This window comes from Ahaetulla prasina, chromosome 2 (assembly GCF_028640845.1).
Source record: "Ahaetulla prasina isolate Xishuangbanna chromosome 2, ASM2864084v1, whole genome shotgun sequence".
Taxonomy (NCBI): domain Eukaryota; kingdom Metazoa; phylum Chordata; class Lepidosauria; order Squamata; family Colubridae; genus Ahaetulla; species Ahaetulla prasina.
The window spans coordinates 99,327,425-99,342,343 of record NC_080540.1 but is presented as its reverse complement, the minus strand read 5'-3'; the positions used below and the strand labels follow the sequence as shown (position 1 = coordinate 99,342,343).

The 14,919-nt window shown below is 39.9% G+C and overlaps 1 protein-coding gene and 1 long non-coding RNA gene across 5 annotated transcripts in view; one reads left to right on the top strand and one right to left on the bottom strand.

Annotated features, from left to right (window-relative positions):
* The window catches only part of SEPTIN8 (septin 8), an 82,806-nt gene that overhangs the window by 26,374 nt on the left and 41,513 nt on the right, over nt 1-14,919 (top strand). The gene's annotated exons all lie outside the window — the stretch shown is intronic.
* The window catches only part of LOC131189976 (uncharacterized), a 31,830-nt gene that overhangs the window by 14,943 nt on the left and 1,968 nt on the right, over nt 1-14,919 (bottom strand). Inside the window, exon 2 of the long non-coding RNA XR_009153182.1 lies at nt 14,766-14,818. This is a non-coding gene — a long non-coding RNA (uncharacterized LOC131189976). The remainder of the gene's footprint in view (nt 1-14,765; nt 14,819-14,919) is intronic.

Here is a 14,919-nt window from a genome sequence, read left to right as displayed (position 1 = left end):
GCTGACATTTTATACCTACATCTCTTCTGTGATGTTCGTGCTTTTCTTTGCTCAGTGCATACATTACTCTATGATGCTTTCAGTTTTGAATCTCTGTACCCATAAACTAAAGAGGGTTAGACTCCTTTTCATACGTATGTATCTATCCATCCACCCATCCATCTATATATAGCCACCGATCTAATCCAGAAATTTGGGGCAGCAAAAAATTTAAAAACAGATATTTTCATTAAAAAAAAAAAACCCAACTAAAGCAGCACTGAGGGTCAATAAAAAAATGAAATCACTGGACCTGCCATGCTAATATCCAGATCCCAATGCCTAAAAGAAAAAAACCCAGGTCTTTGCAGCCTTGTGAAAAGCCAATAGGATAGGGTCTGTCCATATTTCAAGTGGGAGGCTGTTCCAATGTGAGCACTGGTGTATAAAATGAAAGCAAATCCCACTCTCTTTTAGCACTGGTGATGTTACTTAGTTTGATAATTAAATGTCTGCAAGAAAGCAGCCGTTCTCAGAGAGCACCAAGGATCCCATAGTGTTGATTATGCTTCATGTGTATCCTGGAAATAATTGTTTTCTCATAGGCATCAGCCTTTTTCAAAGCCTTGACCCTCTTTCCAAAATTATTGCTTATGTCCTGCCAAGGTTTTCTGAAATTGAAATAGGAGTATTTATTAAGCATTCATGCCAATAGATTTATACTGTGGATTCAGCCTCCAAGTAATTGGCACCCTGATGGCTTTAACCAGGTCAGAGACTGTTTTCTGTTGGTTTATTTTTAAAGTAATCAATGGATTCTATAGAGTGGTCTAAATTTTCTAATTTGAATGCACAATTAATTGCTATCACTTTGAAAGCTAAGGAATGTGTCTTTCATAAAAATATAATTTGAAATACTTTCGTTTCCTAGGATGATGGGCCCTTGCTAATTTCACTTGATGAATTATCTGTCACATAAGACCAATTTGCTTATCACTGCATAATAATGCGGCACTGGATAATTTTGAATAACACAGCCAATCTCCTAATGTTCATATGGTCTGTGAAATGCCAGAAACAATACAGTTTGAACATAAAATTATATAATAGTTTACAGTCTGAATTTACAGCAAAATATTTAAGATGCCATAATCAAGAACTGTGAAGTAATCTGCGGATTTGACTACCATCTCCAAGATTGGTAACAATTTCATGATGAAATAGGTCATTTTTACTTACTGCACACAAGTTATTATTGTGAGAGACTGTATTATCTTGGTTTGAAGCCCATTCCAATGCTTTGGATTCAATTTGGAAGAATTGCACTGGAATTTTGCACAAATGCAAATATACCACCTAACTGTGATTCATTAAAACTTCATTAAATGAAGTTGCTTTAATGAGCCACAAACTGGTTCTGCATTTGTGCGCTCACACCACATCTTTCAAGGTACTTTTTTCAACTTGAACATGTAGCATTGCACAGATATACTAAATATCGGTTTTTACAGTTTGTACTTTATAGCTTGGAAGCTTAATCTTGGACACTTCATGATGGGTTTCTCTGAAAGGGAAGAACCACTCTGAAAAATTTTTTTTTTAACAAGTCTAAAGATGTGACAGAATAAATCAGTAAAACTAATTGAAGTGACAGAATAAATCAGTAATAAATCAGACGTTCAGCTCAGTTTCTCTCTGGTAGATAATTCTTTCATAGAACAAATAGAACAGCATCCCAGCATAGGAGTTGCAGTAGTATAATGACTTAGTAGAAGAGAATATATGCAGTTTAGGGTTGAACTGCAGAATCCTGGTTGCTCTCTGAGCTTGGTGGTTTTTTTGCAGACATTTTGTTACCCAACTAGGTGACATCTTCAGTGCTACGAAAGAGTGAGTTTTGTTGTTTGTTTATATACAGCAGGGGTCCTCCAACTTTTTAAATGGGGGGCAGTTCACGATCTCTCAGACTGTTTGGGGAGGGGGCAGACCGGCTGGGTGGGAGGCTAGGTGATCGTGTGACTAGGTGGGCATGGCTAATTTAGCAGTCCATTAAACAATACTCCCAGTTATGCTCCTGGGGGCGGAAAGCAGGTTAGTGAAGATATGTGACTGCCTTGGGGGTGTGTGTGAGGGATTTTTGTTTGTGTGTGTCCCCGTCTCTCCCTCCCTTCCCCCCTCCCTCCCTCCCCCCCCCATCTCTCTCTCCCTCCCTCCCTCTCTTTCTCTCTGGAGGCTAGGGAGGGTAATAGTACCATTCCAGTACCACTCTACCACTCGGTCCTGTTTTTGGCCTCCACATGTCCCGTTTTTGACCTCGGCCTCCAGAAGGCGGGTGGAGGCCGGCGGGTAGGTGGGGCAATGTGGGTGGGGCAGCCTCATGGTCCCACACGGGCTGGCTTAATGGCCGAAGTTTGGGGACCCTGATATACAGTATCTTGCCCTACCAAAGTTGGTGGGGGTGTTGTTTTTCTCCTTTTTTATGCTGTTTTTTTTTTTTTTACTGCTTGGTTGGTTGTGTGAGTTGGTATGCCTAACAACCATACTCAACAGGCTTCATTTAGCAAGCCCAAGGCAATGTGACAAAGGGCCTTGAGTCCAGTTGGGTTCCCAAAATATTCCACGTGCCCCACTTCATCTCCAGCAAGCCTGATTTATGTCCAGTCAGTGGACGTGAAAAGGCACCCTAGCTTCTCAGCCTGCAGCATTGCTGAAATGAGATTTTTTAAAAAGGAAAATATATGTTGCTTGCATTTCTGCTTTCCCCTTCTTATGTTGTATTAGAAATGATTCCTGTGTCGGAAACCACCAATTGGGCATTTTTGACTCTTTTTTTGAAGTATTATTAGAAGCCTGTTGAGCATCCTATGGCTATAGTTTATGACTAAACTAAATTTGATATAGACAATTTTCACTGTATTTCTTTCCAGATAATAAGAGGAAAAAAATATTTTATTAAAGCTGTTTTATGAGCTGCTCAAATTTCCAGGATGAATGATACGGGATGCAGGAATGTGCATGTGCTCCAAGTGAACAAAATTCTTTCTTTTTGAACAGAAATGTTCTAAACTATGTAAATTGACTCTAAATGTACACCACCTATTTCAGACTAATTTAGGGTTAGTGCCGGCTTTCTCATGATCTGTGCATTGAGTAATGAACTTCATGACCCATCTCCTCTATCATTTAATTTTTAATGATGTTAAAAATTAAACATCATTTAATTTTTATTCTGAATGATGACTTTTGAAAATATAGGATTGTTTTTAGAAACAGGATTATACAGCAGTGCAAAAGTAGACACTTTATTTTTTTTTAAAAAAATGTTTCTAAATAAACTGAATATCTAAGAAACCATGTGGTTTTGTCTACCTCTGGGAACAGCCCAGTTTTAGATGAATAAAAATCACTTATTATTTTTTGCTGTGGAGGAAAAAAAACAAGAAGAAGCATCTTGAAGCGCCCCCCCCAAAGGAAAAGCAGGATGCAACTCCATCAAACGTAATTACTTACATAAATGTAAGGAGAATGTGCAGGAGAATGATGGAAAGAGAGAGGGAACATTTAATATGTATAATTGCCGATCTTCAATGCTTTTATTTTTCCTGGTGTTTGTTTTTTTTTAAAAACTCCACATGGTTTTTATTTTAGGATTTATACCCCTACCTTTCATTAGACTGTTATTTCTCTCATGTAATTAATGATGAAAACATGAGTTAAGAGTGGGTTTTTCCTGCCTCCAATATATTTGGAGGCCTCTTACCTTAGTACTCTTTCATGGAATTAAAGTGTTCCCCTGGTAACAAATTAGAGGCCAATTAAATTATTCCAAGCGTAATAGATCATGCTGGATGACAAAATGAGAAAGGAGGACATGAGGAACAGATTCTTTATAACTTAATGTGGTTTTGCTGAGGCAGCATATCCACAATTATTTGGATAGGGGAGTATGATTGGTTAAATGGCTTGTAGTTCAAAGCCTAAAAGTCCCATCCTTTTGTTCACTTAATATCCTTACCTGAAGATCCAAACTTCATTTGTCCAGCTCTCCACAGGACTTCCCTTCTGTGTATGCTCTTTTGCTCTGTCCCCTTAATGACCCACGCATAACAACTACAATTGGGAGAGCTGGGGTTGTGGTTATTTGAGCAAACCGGTCATGTGAGCATCTCACTTAACTATCGCTTCATTCAACAATTGAGCTTTTGGTCCCAATTGTGATAATAAGTCAAGGACTACCTATAATTAAAATGTTAATGTTAATCTGTGGAGTAACCAATAAATTGATCCAAATTTATATTCTTGTTTTAGTGGTAGAAATAATAATAAAAACCTTTCTCTTTTAACCCTCAGCCTTTGTCAACTTCACAGCTGTTTTGGCTACAGGCAAGAAGGATTCCGAATATAGAACTATTGTGAAGCATCTAAATATAGTTTTACTTACTCAGTTTTCCAGCTATTTTCACAGAGAAAACTGACCACTTGGCTTTGGAATATCCATCTGTACATATTCAGACCATGATCTGAGCCTTTGATTTCAGAGTGGACTTGTTGTTATTGTTTGAACATTTGTTCTTCTTTGCAAGATTGAAAACTGCTTTAAAACCTTTTGCCTTCCAAATGTAGCTTGCTGTGATACTTGAAATAAATCAAAAGCTTTTCTTTCAAAGTACAACAGTAGAGACAAGACCGCTTTATTAATTTATAGATTACAAGTGTTTATATTCTACCTTTCAAATTACAAATCTAACAAATCATCCAAAGCATCTTACAAGCAATATAAACTATTCTTACTGTATAGTTTTACAAACAAACACAAATTCTTAGATCCTTTTCTCGTAGCATTTGGTGGGATAACAATGTGGATGGATGTGGATTGAGTAGAGCAAGCTTTTGGGATAATCTTGGTTTCCTTCCTTTTCGTTTCCATTCTCTTCAGCAATTCCTGTTCTCATTTGACCATCAGAGAAGTACCGTATATACTCGAGTATAAGCCGATCCGAATATAAGCCGAGGTACCTAATTTTACCACAAAAACTGGGAAAAACTATTGACTCGAGTATAAGCCGAGGGTGGGAAATGAGGCAGCTACTGGTCAATGTAAAAAATAAAGATAGAGCCAAGTAAAATAACATGAATATTTATTTGAACGAAAAACAATAAAAGTGCAAAAGGGGGTCCCCAAAAAGAATATGGTATCAAAAATACAGTATCTTTAAAAGTAACAGCAACCAAGCTAACGAGAGCTAAAATCCCTCAAAACTGGAGTTCTCCTCCTCATCATCTGTTTGTCCAAACAGAGCTTCAGCTACTTCAGCTTCTGTGATGTTATCCGCATATACGTTGTCGTCATCACTGAGTTCACAGTCGTCATCATCACTGCTGTCACTCTCATACAATGCGCTGTCTTCACTGCCATCCATAGCATTACTAATGCCACATTTCTTGAAGGCACGTTGCACCATGTCCTCTGGAATATCTTCCCATGCATCACGAACCCACTGTGCTATTAGTTCTATGTCTGGCTTTCTCAGATTTCCAACTTTTGTCAGACGAGCTTGACCAGATGTCATCCATTCATGCCACATCCTTCGCACACGGTCCTTGAAAGGTTTATTTAAACTGACATCTAGGGGCTGCAATACAGATGTAAGCCCACCTGGAATAACGGCCAAAGTGACTTGAGATGACTTTGCCAATTTTTTTATGTCATCAGATGTGTGGGCTCTGAACATATCCCAAACTAACAGTGATCTTCTAGTCCAGTCCCCACTCCTCAAGCAAGAGATCCTATACTGTTTCAGACAAAGGATTGTCCAGTCTGTTCTTTAAAAACCCTCCAGGAATGAAGTGTCCAATAAGGTTCAAATTGCAAGTACCGGTAGTCCTCAATTTAAGACTGCAATTGAGCCCAAAACGTTGTTTTGTTATTTTTCCCTAACCGTGTATGTATCCCCCTGCCCCCCATTTTACGTCAGGCTGCCATCAAAGTGAAGCACGGCTGAATATTATTATTATTATTATTATTATTATTATTATTATTATTATTATTATTATCATTATCATTATCATCATTATCATCATCATCATCATCATTATTATTATTATTATTATTATCATTATCATCATCATCATTATTATTATTATTATTATCATTATCATTATTATCATTATCATCATCATTATTATTATTATTATTATCATTATCATTATTATCATTATCATCATCATCATCATTATTATTATTATCATTATCATTATTATCATCATCATCATTATTATTATTATTATTATTATTATCATTATCATTATTATCATTATCATCATCATCATTATTATTATTATTATTATCATTATCATTATTATCATTATCATCATCATTATTATTATTATTATTATTATTATCATTATCATTATTATCATTATCATCATCATCATTATTATTATTATTATTATCATTATCATTATTATCATTATCATCATCATCATCATCATTATTATTATTATTATTATTATTATTATTATTATTATTATTATTATTATTATTATTATTATTATTATTATTATTATTATTATTATATGATGATGATGATTTTTTTGCATTGGACAGAGCGAGCTTCAGTTTACCAAACTTTGTATCTTTTAATGAAACGTGTTAGTCTGGAAGGGACTGTTTGAACTCACAAAACACTTGCAACTTTTAGTTCCGTGCTGAGGATTTTTGGAAAGCAGCCCAGCAATATTTATTTATTGCTCGGACTGCTCTTATTTTCACTCCCCCTTTTCTTTTCTTTTCCTTCCTCCTCCTCCTTCTCTGCCTCTCTTCGTCCCCCACCTCCCGGGATCCTTGCGGGTCAAGGTTCTGCCCTGCCTTACACCAGCCGCCCACCCATGCCAAGGTCTCCTGGCTCTTTCGCCTCTGTAAGCAGCGGCTTCTCAGCAGCGCCGCCCCTCCCTCCATGGATCGGCTCCTTCCCCAGCACTGAAGGCATCCTTAGGAATACACCTCCACCTCCAGGAAAATAAAAGAGGCAGAGAAGGTAAATCGCCCGCCTGCTCGGAAAGGAAGGGGAGAGGACTCCAATGGAAGAAGGGAGAGGAGAATTACCAATAACAAACACAAAGCGCTGGGTTAGAGGTGCCTTGTCATGTACAAGGAGATCAGAGAGGGCAACCACCGCGAAACAATAATCAGACTCAAAACGGGCTGCTTATTTGCCATTTGCTCTGGGTAGAACGGGTTTTTTTTTAAAAAAAAAATTGGTTTGGAGAAGGAAAGCTAATTTGCTGATCTGCGCGAGGGTCGGTTTCTTTTGCCTCCCTTCTTCTTCCTCCTCCTTCTTCCCACCCTAGCTTGCAATGCCCCCATCTCTCCTCCTCCTCCTCCTCCTGCCCCCCTCTCGGATTCGGCGTTCATTTCTTGCCTTTATGGAGCGGAGGTGTTGGGGGAGGGTTTGGGAATAGATTTGGCAGAGGAGATTACCGTAATTTTGCTCGCTGTTTACGAGCAAGTCTCGGTTACAATGTTCACTGGGAGGGAAACGCAAAGTATAGTTAGCCTGAAAAAAAACTGAACCGTGTGACGGGGGGGAGAGAAGGACGGCGCCGGGAGGGGGGGGAGAAATCGTTTGTTCTTGCTGTATTTCTCCGCTTTCCAAGAGGCTTTTCTTTTCACCTCTTTCTCCCCACCTCCCAATTTCCATAGGGGAAAAACCCTGGGGAAAACTTGGCAAAAATAAAATAAAATAAAAAGTACTGAGTGCAAATGTTTTTTTTATACTGTAGTTGGAGTTTTCCACGCTTTCTTTCACATTCAAGGCAGCATTCTCCCCCATCCTCGCTGCTTTTCCAAAACATGCTTTGAAACCTTTGCATTTTATTGGGATGTATTCGTGACAACGCCTCCGCCCCCACCGCGGGCAAGAGGAGGACGAGTGAGAGGGGGGCAAAAATGTCGAACGCCCCTCCGCCCCGCCTCCGCCGACCACCGCCGCCGCCGCCATCAAAAGCGGCGGAAGAAAACGCCGAGGCCAGCCGCCGCCCAAAACGAGCCGGCCGAGCTGGCAAAGCATGCCGGCAGCATTTGCTCGCCCTGCCGCCCAGCTGTTCCCGAGGGCAAAAACCCTCTCCCTGGGTCGGCTCTGCAAGGGTAGACTCGAGTATAAGCCGAGGGGGCGTTTTTCAGCACAAAAAACGTGCTGAAAAACTCGGCTTATACTCGAGTATATACGGTAAATGGAACTTATTTTTAATACATCTGGAAATGCAGTGTTACTCAGGAGGTTGAGCCTGAGGGAGGGGTCAAACACGTCATCAGTCATGAGTCCCTTCATATCCATAAGCGATCTAAGTCCAGCCCACTTTGAATTCCTTTGACTCTTATCGACCACCAATTTGCTTTGGCAGTTAGTAGTTCATATCGTTGTAGCTTAAGCTTGCAATAAATCTTTATACCCATTTGAACTGCCTGGATCTACTGATTTCCTTGGCACTTGACAGTTATTTGTGAAGTTCTGTCGATTTTGGTAACCATTGTGACAGACTCCTCCCATCCAAGCTGGAGTTGATTACAGTTTGGCAAAGTGAGACATCACTTGACTATTTTCAACCCTGATCTCTTCCTAAACCTTGAAAGAAGGAATATATTCTTAGGACAAATGCATAAACTAACAAACTAATAAACTACTTTAGTCTCATTTGTAGGCTGATGCTCTTTGTATACAGTAGTTCATTTCTGACCCAGGGCCAAAAGTTGGTTAACTATTTGGATAATGTAATGCAGGTCATTCTCCCAAACTTAGTTGGAGGCAATATAAAAATCTAATTTATTTAAAATCACAGTGACTCAGAATTACATTAAATGGAATGAATGCTTTTCATATGATTGCTACCCATATTGTCAGTAGGTTAAAATATCAATTTGCTTGCAATTATTGGAGGGCCCATGGAGTCCCCATTTGACCTTGGACTCTCGGCTTGTATATTGTTATGACATTCGGGGCAGATGAGCCTTTGACTTGTTCATTATTAAATAGTTTATGGTCAGCATTATAAAGAGCTTCTGTGTTTCTGTGTGGTCCTTGATGGTGTTTAAGGAGAAAAGGGCTCTCTTTGTAAAAGATGCGCTCCTGTCATTCACTGCGACATATCTCTTTCCAAGCTGTATCTTTGAAAAGCTCTGCAGCTAAAAGACTGATATTTGCAGCAATGGAAAATAAATGCATGGTCCATTGATTCAGTGGATTGAAGACGCGATTGCACTCGCCACTTATGAGAAGATTGTCTGTAGACATAGCTTTTAGGGACAAGTACAATAAAATATGGGACTCGTTTATACAGAATGCAGTAGAATATAAATATACACACACATATATAAATATTTTATATATATATATAAAATATGTGTGTGTGTGTGTGTGTGTGTGTGTGTGTGTATGTACTGGAATAATATTTGAATTAGACAAGTGCATATAGAATTACAATTCCTTATTGTTATAATGACATTGTTTCCCCCCACCACTTCCCCCCTCCATATTTTTCACTTTTTTGTTAAGGCACTTTTTAATACCTTCTCTTTTTTTCTTCTCTTTGATGATTTATCTATCACCATCACTATTTTCTTTGTGTTTTGCTCTTTTTTTCTTTTTTGGTTATGAATTTAAAAAACAATAAATAAATATAAGCTTCATTTGTCTTGCTTCTTTGTGGGAAAACTGACAGGAATGGGTACCAGCATAAAACAGGGCTCACTTTGCATCAGAAAAAGGTGGAACAAAAGACCCATCTTATTTGAAGCCAAAAAATGGGCCTCTGGTGGCTCAACAGACTAATGCAATCTGTTATTAACAGCAGCTGCTTGCAATTACTGCAGGTTCAAGTCCCACCAGGCCCAAGGTTGACTCAGCCTTCCATCCTTTATAAGGTAGGTAAAATGAGGACCCAGATTGTTGGGGGCAATAAGTTGACTTTGTATATAATATACAAATGGCTGAAGACTATTGCTTGACATAATGTAAGCCGCCCTGAGTCTTCGGAGAAGGGCGGGATATAAATGCAAATTTAAAAAAAATGCCAAAAAAAGGTGATGCAATCCACCTGAGGTGAGGTAGTTTGATGTTGCTTGCTGCTTCAGGTACTTTCTGCCTGCATCAAAGATCCTACGAGTGTTTGCTATATATATTATGAGTCTCCGTATGATTCTTTGTCAATTCTTCATAAATACATTTAAACATCAATAACATTTCTTCATATAATGTATTTGTTGTCCCCTGTTGAGTCATTAATAATTTAATATATTAAAAATTACTCAATATTCCACCATAATTCCAATATCCCAATTATCTAGGAACACCAATAAAGCCAATTATTAATAAGGTTTAGTCAGTCCCGGGATTATATCTCCAAGTCCCCTAAATTTATAGTCCTTGAGAGCTGTAAATTTCAACATACTTTTTACACACTGTTAATAATAATACAATTAAGTACACCTAATCATAGTCTTCCACCTTCTAGCCTTAATATTATGATTATAATAAATTCTATTATATATCAGTATGTACTTTAATATGCTTATGATTATAATAAATTCTATTATATATCAGTATGTATATGTTTTTTTTTATTTTTAATACAGTCACTATATTGAAAGGTATTTTATCTCTATCCATCATCTCTTGCCCTTTTTAAAATTTTATCATTTATTGACTTTTTGGTAACTCTTATATTTCTCTATTGGATCTTATCTCTCTTTTTATACAAACTGAATATTCCCTTTGCCTTACCCCTTGTCTCCTTCTGCTGTGTGATTTGAATACCCATTTGTCTCCTTCTGCTGTGTGATTTGAATATCCATCTAATCCTTTCATTATTTTTGGGAGATCTTTCTTTTTTTTCTTTCTGTTCTATTGTAAACTCTTAAAGAATTATCTACCGTATATACTCGAGTATAAGCCGAGTTTTTCAGCACATTTTTTGTGCTGAAAAACGTCCCCTCGGCTTATACTCGGGTCTATACGGCTTATACTCGAGTTTTTTTTTTTTAAGCCCCTCGGCTTATACTCGAGTATATACGGCTTATACTCGAGTTTTTTTCTTTTTCTTTTTTTCACTTTTACCGGACTGAAGCCCTGCCGGTGCAGTGAGAGGCGGGCGGGAGCCGCCAGCCTTCTCAGCTGAGGGAGGAGGGTTTCCCAACCGGTAGGTGCCTCATTTCCCACCCTCGGCTTATACTCGAGTCCCCAGTTTACCCCAGTTTTTGGGGTAAAATTGGGGACCTCGGCTTATACTCGGATCGGCTTATATTCGAGTATATACGGTATTTGATTCATAATACTTATTGTTACTATCTCTTAATAATAATAATAATAATAATAATAATAATAATAATAATAATAATAATAATAATAATAATAATAATAATAATATCAGAGTTGGAAGGGACCTTGGAGGTCTTCTAGTCCAACCCCCTGCCCAGGCAGGAAACCCTATACCATTTCAGACAAATGGCTATCCAACATTTTCTTAAAAATTTCCAGTGTTGGAGCATTTACAACTTCTGGAGGCAAGTTGTTCCACTGATTAATTGTTCTAACTGTCAGGAAATTTCTCCTTAGTTCTAGGTTGCTTCTCTCCTTGATTAGTTTCCACCCATTGCTTCTTGTTCTACCCTCAGGTGCTTTGGAGAATAGTTTGACTCCCTCTTCTTTGTGGCAACCCCTGAGATATTGGAACACTGCTATCATGTCTCCCCTAGTCCTTCTTTTCATTAAACTAGGCATATCTTTGTTGCTCTTCTCTGCACTCTTTCTAGAGTCTCCACATCCTTTTTACATCGTGGCGACCAAAACTGAATGCAATATTCCAAGTGTGGCCTTACCAAGGCATTATAAAGTGGTATTAACACTTCACGTGATCTTGATTCTATCCCTCTGTTTATGCAGCCCAGAACTGTGTTGGCTTTTTTAGCAGCTGCTGCACACTGCTGGCTCATATCTAAATGGTTGTCCACTAGGACTCCAAGATCCCTCTCACAGTTACTACTATTGAGTAATAGTAGTGTCTTCAATAGTCTTCAATGTCTTCATCTTTTTGTAACTTATTTTGATTTGTTTGTGTTTCCTTTGATGCCACTACTTTTTTTTGTGCCACTACGCTCTGTTTTGGAGGCTTTCAAAGACAGAAAAAAGTTTTTTCTGAAACAGAGTTTCAGAGGCAGAAAAAAAAGCAAAAAAAAAAAAAAAGCAAGGCACAGAGCTCACAACCAAGGAACCTGTTGCTAAAATTCATCTCTGGGAACAGCTGATTGGGGGTTTTCTGGCAGGCCGATCCACCTGCCAATCAGCTTTTTTCTTATTTTCTTCCCCAAAAACTAAGGTGCGTCTTATACTCCAGTGCGTCTTATATTCCGAAAAATATGGTAAATTCCTTAAATGCAGATATTATATACTCTGTCATTCCTTCAATAATAACAGGACCCAAGGATATATATTTATTTATTTATTTTATTATTTATTATTTAAATTTATATACCGCCCTATCTCCCAAAGGACTCAGGGCGGTTCACAGGCATATAAAACATCGATACACAAAATTAAAATAATCTTTAAAAAACTTATTCCAATGCCCTATCATTAAAAATAGAAATATAAATATTAAAATCAATTTAAAACCCCTGTAAATTTAAAATCTAAGCCAGTCCTGCACAGATGAATAAATGTGTCTTGAGCTCGCGACGGAAGGTTCGAAGGTCCGGAAGTTGACGGAGTCCTGGGGGGAGCTCGTTCCAGAGGGCGGGAGCCCCCACAGAGAAGGCCCTTCCCCTGGGCGTCGCCAGACGACACTGCCTAGCTGACGGCACCCTGAGGAGTCCCTCTCTGTGAGAGCGCACGGGTCGGTGAGAGGTATCTGGTCGCAGTAGGCGGTCCCGTAGATAACCCGCCCCTATGCCATGGAGCGCTTTAAAGGTGGTCACCAAAACCTTGAAGCGCACCCGGAAGGCCACAGGTAGCCAGTGCAGCCTGCGCAGGATGGGTGTTATGCGGGAGCCACGAGGGGCTCCATCTATCACCCGCGCAGCCGCATTCTGGACTAACTGTAGCCTCCGGATGCCCTTCAAGGGGAGCCCCATGTAGAGAGCGTTGCAGTAATCCAGGCGAGACGTCACGAGGGCGTGAGTGACCGTGCATAGGGCCTCCCGATCCAGAAAGGGGCGCAACTGGCGCACCAGGCGAACCTGGTAGAACGCTCTCCTGGAGACGGCCAAATGATCTTCTAGAGACAGCCGCTCATCCAGGAGGACGCCTAAGTTGCGCACCCTCTCCATCGGGGCCAGTGACTCGCCACCGATGGTCAGCCGCGGATTTAGCTGACTGTACCGGGATGCCGCATCCACAGCCACTCTGTCTTGGAGGGATTGAGCTTGAGCCTGTTTCTCCCCATCCAGACCAGACGGCCTCCAGACACCGGGACAGCACTTGATAACCGTTGGGGTGGTCCGTGTAGAAAAGTACAGCTGGGTGTCATCCGCATACAGCTGGTACTTCACACCGAAACCACTGATGATCTCACCCAGCGGCTTCATGTAGATGTTAAACAGAAGGGCGAGAATCGACCCCGCGGCACCCCACAAGTGAGGCGCCCGGGCCGACCTCTGCCCCCTGTCAACACCGACTGCGTCCGGTCGGAGAGATAGGAGGAGAACCACCGATAAACGGTGCCTCCCACTCCCAATCCCTCCAATCGGCGCAGCAGGATACCATGGTCGATGGTATCGAAAGCCGCTGAGAGGTCTAATAGGACCAGGGCAGAGGAACAACCCCTATCCCTGGCCCTCCAGAGATCATCCACCAACGCGACCAAAGCCGTCTCCGTGCTGTAACCGGGTCGGAAACCGGACTGGAACGGGTCTAGATAGACAGTTTCATCCAGGTGCAAGGGAAACTGATATGCCACCATACTCTCTACAACCTTCGCCGCGAAGCGAAGGTTGGAGACCGGACGATAATTACCTAAAACAGCCGGGTCCAGGGAAGGCTTCTTGAGGAGGGGCCTCACCACCGCCTCTTTCAAGGCGGCCGGAAAGACTCCCTCCACCAAAGTAGTCAAGATTTAAGACTATTGATTCACTGCAATTCCAAAAGGTATTTAAAGGTGTTTATTCTCTTAACATGCTCCATGTGCTGGACAAAATATTTGCACTAAAATATATCAATAAGTTCTTATAGCCAAATCACTGATTTTACACATTGGGAATATGAATGTTAGAAAAGAATATTATTGTGAAATAAATATATCAATATCCAGAGAGGGGAAAGCTGAAAAGGATTGGGGGTGGGTGTCAACTAGAAATTGAACAAACCATTCCCCCAAAGGTACATTTCCTTTTTCCCTTTCCAGATCTGAGTTTGAGACTTCAGGCTTAGCAGTGAGAGAGCTCCCCTCCACCCTCAAACCTGCCTAGCATGGATTCTGGCTGTTGCCTAGGAACATCTCTCTGGTCTTTTGGTGCATTCATATTCTAATCATAGCACTTTGGCAAAGGCTTGTTTACTTCCTTTCCAGACTGTGGAGATGACAGAACCTTTGCATATTTCTTGTTTTGTTTTTTTAATTGTTCATAATATCTTCTCATTTACACATTAAACCAAGGGAGGGTGAAGAGTTCCTAGCACTTAGGACAGCATTTGTTAGTCAAAATATATTGTATATACTGTACATTAGTTCTATGAACATTCATAAATATAATGTTCACAGTCTGGATAATAGAGGAAGTCTTGAAAAAAGTAACTTACCTGGTTTCCTGTTTGTGGAAGGAAGGGTTTCCAGATGACGAGAAAGAAAAGGCCTGGTAAATCATGAAATAAGTTAATTCTTTCATACCACCAAAGCACACATTACAAAACATTTACTGTACTATTTTAAAAAGTGTAAGGTGGGAGACAAAAC